The sequence below is a fragment of the Musca vetustissima genome, unplaced genomic scaffold, assembly GCF_032173495.1.
Source record: "Musca vetustissima isolate MV318-11 ecotype Yass unplaced genomic scaffold, APGP_CSIRO_Mvet_v1 utg22057, whole genome shotgun sequence".
NCBI classification, from domain to species: domain Eukaryota; kingdom Metazoa; phylum Arthropoda; class Insecta; order Diptera; family Muscidae; genus Musca; species Musca vetustissima.
In genome coordinates, this window is record NW_026887878.1 from 82,806 (window position 1) to 89,992 (window position 7,187).

At 30.3% G+C, this 7,187-nt stretch overlaps 1 non-coding gene across 1 annotated transcript; it reads left to right on the forward strand.

Moving 5' to 3' along the window:
• The first annotated feature begins 1,079 nt into the window (after nucleotides 1-1,079).
• Trnam-cau (transfer RNA methionine (anticodon CAU)) lies at nucleotides 1,080-1,152 on the forward strand. The gene has a single exon. It is a non-coding gene; the product is annotated as a tRNA-Met (tRNA).
• The last annotated feature ends 6,035 nt before the right edge of the window (nucleotides 1,153-7,187 follow it).

Genomic DNA, 7,187 nt, shown 5'->3' on the forward strand with positions numbered 1-7,187 from the left:
CGAAGTCTATAATCCTAGTTCATACGAGAGCCAGACATGTACTCTTTCTAACACCGTTGGAGTTTTCGGATTCCGATGTTCCAGTGAGGAGTTATCCTGCCCGGCATCAAAAATAAGGACTTCTCTTTAATTACAAAAACCAACAACAAAACAATTACACAATTTTTTTGTAAATTATTTTTCTTCTCTTTTATATCTTCAATTATATATGTGCAAAGTTACAAACCTTAACAAGCATTGGTATTGATTTACCAGGCCATTGAAAATCTTGAAAAATTAAAATCGAGAATGGGCAGGGGGTTTCATTAAACCTACATTTTTTTAGTGAAAAATAAAAAAATCCATTCCCAATTTTATATTAAAAAAATCTCATCCCTGATTCTATTGACAAAATTAATTATCAATTTCTATCACGCCCATGTCTATACATAACAACTTATATGTGTATTATTCTACACGCACACACACACACACACATAATTAAAGATCACATGGTTTTCTTTGTTAATAGCCTCAGCGATAAATGCCTCACCATTCATCCATATGTTTTAGCCGTTTCTATTCTTGATGTTCGTCGGCGTTCATTAGCAGAGCAAAATCTAAAAATAACCCTGAACTAAAAACCAACAACGCCGCCGCCATCACCACCTGTAAATATGGCGGTGGACAAAAGCAACGACAAAACTAATCATGAAGGAAAGAAGGGGCACAAAGAACAATAACAAAAGAGCACACATTCACGAAAAAAAATGTGTGCGGCGGCGAATGAAATGAACAAAAGATAAGACAGAACAAATAAATGGCAAATCGGACCCCCACCAACCGACGCAACAAACGACCATTTTGAAAGCCACAAACAGAGAGACAGACAATACAAATGTATGTGAGTCGCCAAACAATCAACGGAATTAGAATCATTGCTTGCGCTGCTAACTGAATGTAAGCAGACGCAGGCAGCGTTGTGGCAGCAGCAGAGTAGTGATTTGACGAAGAAATGTTGGGGAGAGGCGAAAGTTTGCAAATTGTGTGCTGGTGGGTAATAGCATGAAAACCCGTTATTGTTACGACGCCGGCAGAGTGCCTCGATGGCGCAGTAGGCAGCGCGTAAGTCTCATAATCTTAAGGTCGTGAGTTCGAGCCTCACTCGGGGCATAGTAATTTTTTGCTATTTTGATTTGATATTTGATTTTATTAAAAAAATCGGAAAAATTTATTAATAAATATAATTGTATATTTATTTAAGATAAAAGAAAACTTTTTAAGGATCTCTATAGGCGTGGATTTTTAAAGAATAGTTTTTAATGACTTCCACAGGCGAAGAATATTTTTCATGCACCTCCAAAGGCGTGTATATTTGAAGAATTTTTGTTCAAGCACCTCAAAATATTAAAAAATATTTTTTCATTGCCCCCAAAACGCGGGGAATTTTTAAGGAATATTTTTTCATTGTCCCCAAAAGACGTGGATTTTTAAAGAATGTTTTTTAATGTCTAACACAAGGCGTGGATTTTTTAATGAATATTTTTTCATGGCCCTAAAGACGTGGATTTGTTAAAAGTTTTTTGAAGGCCTAAAATAGGTGTGGATTTTTTAAAGAAGGCTTAATTAAGGCGTGGATTTTATAAAGATTATTTTCAAGGCCTAATACAAGGCGTGGATTTTTTAAAGATTATTTTTCAAGGCCTAATACAAGGCGTGGATTTTTTAAAGAATATTTTTCAAGGCCTAATACAAGGCGTGGATTTTTTAAAGAATATTTTTCAAAGCCTAATACAAGGCGTGGATTTTTTAAATTAATTTTCAAGGCCAATACAAGGCGTGGTTTTTTAAATTAATTTTCAAGGCCTAATACAAGGCGTGGATTTTTTTAAATTAATTTTCAAGGCCTAATACAAGGCGTGGATTTTTTTAAAATTAATTTTCAAGGCCTAATACAAGGCGTGGATTTTTTAAAATTAATTTTCAAGGCCTAATACAAGGCGTGGATTTTTTAAAATTAATTTTCAAGGCCTAATACAAGGCGTGGATTTTTTAAAATTAATTTTCAAGGCCTAATACAAGGCGTGGATTTTTTTAAAGAATATTTTTTCAAGGCCTAATACAAGGCGTGGATTTTTTTAAGGCCTAAAACAAGGCGTGGATTTTTTAATTAATTTTCAAGGCCTAATACAAGGCGTGGATCTTTTTAATTAATTTTCAAGGCCTAATACAAGGGCCCCCACAAGCAAGAATCTTTTAAGGATGATTTTTTTTGCTCTCCACAAGTGCTGAGGTCAATATCAAGGATTTTCTTGGCTATTATTTCATTTTTTTTTTATTTTTTTTTTTTTTTTTTTTTTTTTTTTGATAAAACAATGTAACATTTAAGGTTATCCTTGCTTGAGGCTATCAAATGATCAGCCAATTAGTAAAAATGTTAAACCTTTATTTAATTTCCTTTTTATTCCGAACAGTCTACACCACATCCTAAAAGTAGGCAACAAAACAAGCCCGTACACAATATTTTTCTGTCTAATTAATGGTGACACAAGTGGTGACCACTTTTGGGCCGAGGAGGATGATTAATCTCAAAACACTTGAAAATGTGTTGCCTATTTTTAGGATTATAGCAACGACGACATAAACAATTTAAAGTTAATTTAATATTGTTCTGTTGGTGGTTGCCACTGTCGTTGTTTATTTTTATTCTTGCAAATTGCTTCCGCTTATTTCTCATCGTCCTGGTTGTTTTTTTCTTCTTGAGGTTTAATTATAATATTCAAATACTCAGAAGAGAAAGAAGAAGAAGAAGCAGATGGAGAAGACCAAAAGTTGTGTGAATGTTTTATATTTTTTTCTCGCATTTTCTTCAACATTTGCAACTATGTTAATTTGCAAAAAGTGTTGGCCAGGCCATGGACATTTGATGGTGGTTGCCAGCCTCGGTCATTCGGCCATTCAGTTGGCTGTTGATGTGCATCCTTTTGGAGGAAGAAAAGGGTACGGGGTTAGTCGTGACCTTTTTGTCAGGAAAATATAATAAAAATTTACTGTAATCTCAACAAAAAACAACAACACCAACAATAAACTTTTTTAGCCTTTAATTTAATTGCAAAATTTGTTGAGAGAGTTAGCGCGAATAAAAAAAGTTTTCCTGTGAATGTTTTTCTTTTGTTGATTTTTTTTATTTTTTGCCACTGCTAGGAAAATATTCCCGACCATTTTTGCTGGATATTTTTCCAAAAATGGTGGTCATCATTTTTTTTTTTTATTTTTATGACATTCACATAAATCAAAGTTTAATGTTGTCGTTTGTTGATGAATTTTCAACAGAATTGTATCAATTTCATCATTTATTTTTTTTTTATTCGAAATCCATTAATTTCTTTTGTGTAAAAATGTCAAAATATTACCTAGCTCGATTATTTTTATTCGACGGAGAGATAAACAGATTTGGTTATAGTTAAAACTGCTATTGTTATTCTGTCAATTTTAATAGGAAAATTTATGATATTTTTTTTTCGATAGTAAATCCATTTAGAAAAATATTTAAAGCAATTAATAATAATTTATTTTTCGTAGTATATGTAGATCGATTTTAGTAATGGATATCCCTTTGGAATAACTACAAATAAAAAATTAAAAAATATGGTGCATAGTTTTAGGCTGAAATGAATAACCTCAAAAATATTTTAAAAAAAAATTTTTAAAAAATGCCTTAAAAATATTTTTTAAAAAAATGCCTTAAAACATATTTTTTAAAAATCCACGCCTTGAAAAAAATTTAAAGCCACGTCTTGAAAAAAAAAATTAAAGCCACGTCTTAAAAAAAATATTTTTTAAAAATCCACGCCTTGAAAAAAATTTAAAGCCACGACTTGAAAAAAAATTAAAGCCACGTCTTAAAAAAAATATTTTTTAAAAATCCACGCCTTGAAAAAAATTTAAAGCCACGTCTTGAAAAAAAATTAAAGCCACGTCTTAAAAAAAATATTTTTTAAAAATCCACGCCTTGAAAAAAATTTAAAGCCACGTCTTGAAAAAAATTTTGAAGCCACGTTTTGATAAAAATATTTTTTAAAAATCCACGCTTTGAAAAAAGTTGAAGCCAGATCTTGAAAAAATATTTTTAAAAAATCCACGCCTTGAAAAAAAATATTTTTTTAAAAATCCACGCCTTGAAAAAAAATATTTTTTAAAAATCCACGCCTTGAAAAAAAATATTTTTTAAAAATCCACGCCTTGAAAAAAATATTTTTTAAAAATCCACGCCTTGAAAAATTTTTTTTTAAAAATCCACGCATTTAAAAAAATATTTTTAAAAATCCACGCCTTGAAAAAAAATATTTTTTTAAAAATCCACGCCTTGAAAAAAATATTTTTTTAAAAATCCACGCCTTGAAAAAAATCTTTTTTTTTAAAATCCACGCCTTGAAAAAAATATTTTTTTTAAAAATCCACGCCTTGAAAAAAATATTTTTTAAAAATCTACGAACTTGAAAAACATTCTTTAAAAAATGCACGCCTTGAAAAAAAATTAAAGCCAAAAATATTTTTTAAAAATCCACGCCTTGAAAAAAATATTTTTTAAAAATCCACGCCTTGAAAAAAATATTTTTTTAAATCCACGCCTTGAAAAAAATATTTTTTAAAAATCCACGGCTTGAAAAAAAGTTAAAGCCACGTCTTGAAAAAAAATGTTTTTAAATCCACGCCTTGAAAAAAAATTTAAATCCACGTCTTGAAAAAAAATATTTTTTAAAAATCCACGCCTAGAAAAAAATGTAAAGCCACGTCTTGAAAAAAATATTTTTTTAAAAATCCACGCCTTGATTTTTTTTTAATCCACGCCTTGAAAAAAATATTTTTTTAAAAATCCACGCCTTGAAAAAATATTTTTTTAAAAATCCACGTCTTGAAAAAAATATTTTTTTAAAATCCACGCCTTGAAATTTTTTTTTTTAAATCCACGCCTTGTAAAAATATTTTTTAAAAATCCACTCCTTGCGTGGCTATGGGTACTTGAAAAAAATATTTTTTAAAAATCCACTCCTTGCGTGGCTATGGGTACTTGAAAAAAATATTTTTTAAAAATCCACGCCTTGAATGGCTATGGATACTTGAAAAAAATATTTTTTAAAAATCCACGCCTTGTATGGCTATGGGTACTTGAAAAACAAATATTTTTTTAAAAATCCACGCTTTGTAGGGCAATGGGTGCTTGAAAAAAATATTTTTTTAAAAATCCACGCCTTGTATGGGTACTTAAAAAAATATTTTTTAAAAATCCACGCTTTGTATGGCTATGGGTACTTGGAAAAAATATTTTTTAAAAAGTTCTAAAAATATTTTTAATATTTTTAATTAAATTTCCCACAAAATTTAATAAATTTTTAAAAGAAATTATTCCGCCCTAAAGGCTGACAGACATTCTCCTTCCGTTAAAATGTTATGTAAATATTAGTTTTCATTTCCCTCCTCAACCTTAAAGTAGACAACGTTTTCCATTACATAACAAGCACACACACCAAAAATTGCAGCTGTCTAACGCCTAAATGTATACTTTAAATTGTAGAAGGCACTTCCCAACTGCGTTCTCTCCTTCTCACATCCACCCAACGCCGAATGTCAATACATTATTTATGAAAAACTGTTTAATTTACGGTTGTGTTCTCTCTCCGTTAATGAGAAGCACATTTTCTTAGACACGCGAATCTACTCACTTTTCAGTTCACTAAAGCTGTTACATTGCACACATTAGAACGACAGTCGCCGGAGCAACGCCTTAAACTATGCTATGGCTGTGTTTCTTTCTGTTCATCAAACAAATTCTGTGTAAAATGTGTAGACATTTAAACTAACAGTAAAACTTTACACAACCATAAATAGTTGTGTATAGAGTATAGAGCACGGTGGAAGAAGGTTTAGGGCTCGAGATGGGAGGTAGGGCTCGTAAAGGTGACCCTTTTTCGCGTTCCCCATGTCTATACATTTTTAAATAAATGTCTCTTTTGAAAGTTGTTAACAACACTGGCGGAACATAAATTCTATAGTTTAAAGTTGCGGGACGTCGGAGGAAGTGGGGAAATTTAACTACAACGACAACAACAAAATACATTGCATCCTTGGATTGTCAATTCCAGTCAATTTTTCTTCTCCATTCCGCACAACAGCTGTAAATTATTGACAGTTTGTTGTGATGTCTGTATAATGTTAATTTAGTGACTACAGATGAATATTGGGTGGGCTGTTGAAGGATGGGCGGATTTTTGTGAAATTTAAAAAGAAAATTAAATTTAAAAATTATAATTTAAAAAAAATTCAAGGTCTTTGAAAAACTTATATAACAATTTAAAATAATTAAAAAAAACAAGGGCTCGAATGGCCCTTGGAAAAATAATTTTTTTAAATTGAAAAATAATTCAAAAAATTTTAAATAATTTTAAAAAATCAAGGACTCAAATGGTCCTTGAAAAAAATAATTTTAAAGATTAGACAGATCAAATGACCCTTAAAAAATAATATCATAAAACAACTTAAAAAAAATCAAGGGCTCGAATGGCCCTTGAAAAAAATGATTTTAAAGATAAGAAGGCTTAAATGACCATTGAAAAAATAATTGTAATGATTAAAAAATAAAAAAGTAATTTAAATAGGCCTTGAAAAAATATTCTTTAAAAAATCCACGCCTTATATAGGCCTTGAAAAAATATTCTTTAAAAAATCCACGCCTTATATAGGCCTTGAAAAAATATTCTTTAAAAAATCCACGCCTTATATAGGCCTTGAAAAAATATTCTTTAAAAAATCCACGCCTTATATAGGCCTTGAAAAAATATTCTTTAAAAAATCCACGCCTTATATAGGCCTTGAAAAAATATTCTTTAAAAAATCCACGCCTTATATAGGCCTTGAAAAAATATTCTTTAAAAAATCCACGCCTTATATAGGCCTTGAAAAAATATTCTTTAAAAAATCCACGCCTTATATAGGCCTTGAAAAAATATTCTTTAAAAAATCCACGCCTTATATAGGCCTTGAAAAAATATTCTTTAAAAAATAGCACGCCTTATATAGGCCTTGAAAAAATATTCTTTAAAAAATCCACGCCTTATATACCCCTTGAAAAAATATCCTTTAAAAAATCCACTCCTTCTGTAGGCCTTGCAAAAATGTTCTTTAAAAAATCCACGCCAGGACAATGCATC